The following is a 2018-nucleotide window of genomic DNA, read 5'->3' on the forward strand; positions in this document are numbered from 1 at the left end:
CTTTTGGGTGCTCAGATGGTTAAGTGTCTGCTTTTGGCTCAGATCATGATCCCAGGGTCCTGGGATTGAGCCCCACATCTGGCTCCTGATTCAGCAGGGAGTCTGCTTCTCCCTGTGTCTGCCTCTCCTCCTGCTCATGCTCTTTCTCTCTCTGTATCTCTCTGTCTCAAAGGAATAAATAAAATATTAAAAGAAAGGAAGGGAGGGAGGGAGTGAGGGAGAAAGGAAGGAAGGAAGGAAGAAACCAACACAAAAAACAGAAGCAATACAAATATTACTACTCAAGTTGTTGGCTACCCTGGAAACTTTGTCAATGACATAGCATCAATAAAATCTTCAGTGCATCACTGTCCAAGAACAATAAAATCAAGAGACATACTTCTATTGGGTTAAACAGCCAACAACAAAAAACTTCCCATTATTAACGAAGGGAATATAGATCTCTCTACTACAAACATCATTTTACCCCAAACACTACCCATAGAGGCAACAATAAACAGATAGGAAAGGGAGAGAGGGGGATGAAAGAACAAGAAGAGATAGGGAAGATAGATTGAGAGTTCTAACACGTATTCAATAGAAGTAACAAAGTAACAAAGAAGGAAAGATGAAAAAGCATCATTTGGATAAAAGTAGCTGATTCCCTCCCCTGCCAATTGAAAGAAAAATCACAGTTCAGATTAGTAGGGAACTGCTAGTGGTGAGAACAATAAACAACAGTAAGTCCACATGTAGACACATGATAATCTCTAAGGAAAAACAAAACAAAAACAAAACAACTCCTATTACCAAGGATCAAAAACCAATTATTTTCAGAGGAATGACAATTAAACTGAAAACAGATTTTTCATTAGCAACATTAGATGTCCATTCTGGGCAGTGCTGAGGAAAAATAGTCCATCAAGAAGTGTCGCTCAATCATTCAAAATACAGAACAAAATAAAGAATTTACAGGCATATGAAGACTAAAATAATTTACCCAAGCTGAAACAGCTCTTAAAAGAGAAGTGACCTCAAAGGGAAGGCATAAAATTTAGACAATGATGTGCTGTATGAAAGGAGAAAAGGTTAGCACTCCTAGTGACAAGGATGGAAGAGGCTCTTGTCCTGACAGCATGCATACAGTTAAGGCATTGCCACCTACTTCATGGCATCGAATCAACATCTTTGCACAGAAGTTCATAGGGGAAGTGGAGAAAATTAAATGGGAAGTCACCAGAGGAAGAAAAACCATGAGAGACTCTTAACACTAGGAAACAAAGAGAGGGTTGCTGGAGAGGAGTTCGGTGAGGGGTGGGGGAACTGGGTGATGGGCATAAAGGAGGACACGTGCTGCGAAGAGCCGTGCGTGTTATGTGGAACTGATCAGTTACTGAACCCTACATCTGAAACCAATGATGTGCTTACTATATGTTGGGTCATTTAAATAAAAAATTTGAGAAAGAAAATTATAATGGGAACAAATCTTTAACTCTTAGTAAATGTTTAGGTGACTATAAAAATAGAGTTGTTTTAACCAAAGTTCTATTTTGAAGTAACGACATTACCATTTAATTATAAGAAAGAAGATCAGTTCTGGAGGGAGAGCTCTTGTTTATAGTAAAATATTGAGGGCTGACTGATCAATGGGGTAGGGAAGGATGATTGGAAAAATCAGCATTTTTATTTGATTATAATATAGACCGATTCATGCGAGCATCATTAATGTGGGATATTATGCTAAGAATCAGGACATGATTCCATACTAAAGAGCTTGACTTCATTATTTGATGTTTGTCAATAAGCTATAAGCCTCATCTCTAGCTTTTCCCTTTCTAGCCAGTATCTGGGAAAGGTGATAAGAAAGCCAGTGTTCCCTTGCTTGATGCTGGCAGGCTTGATGCTGGCAGGAGTTTCAAGCCAATTAAGCCTCAGCCCACCTATAAAAAAACCTCATTCAGGCTGCATCCCCTTCCTTTCCCTATTCTCTCTCAATCCATATTTGGGCCACCTTGGGACACCTGCCTTCATTTCTCAAA

At 39.2% G+C, this 2018-nt stretch overlaps 1 non-coding gene across 1 annotated transcript; it reads left to right on the forward strand.

Moving 5' to 3' along the window:
* The first annotated feature begins 1045 nt into the window (after positions 1 to 1045).
* Positions 1046 to 1170, forward strand: LOC123391978. The gene has a single exon (XR_006606652.1). It is a non-coding gene; the product is annotated as a U6atac minor spliceosomal RNA (small nuclear RNA).
* The last annotated feature ends 848 nt before the right edge of the window (positions 1171 to 2018 follow it).

The sequence above is a fragment of the Mustela putorius genome, unplaced genomic scaffold (genome assembly GCF_011764305.1).
Source record: "Mustela putorius furo isolate JIRA1106 unplaced genomic scaffold, ASM1176430v1.1 tig00000407_pilon_pilon_pilon, whole genome shotgun sequence".
Lineage (NCBI taxonomy): Eukaryota > Metazoa > Chordata > Mammalia > Carnivora > Mustelidae > Mustela > Mustela putorius.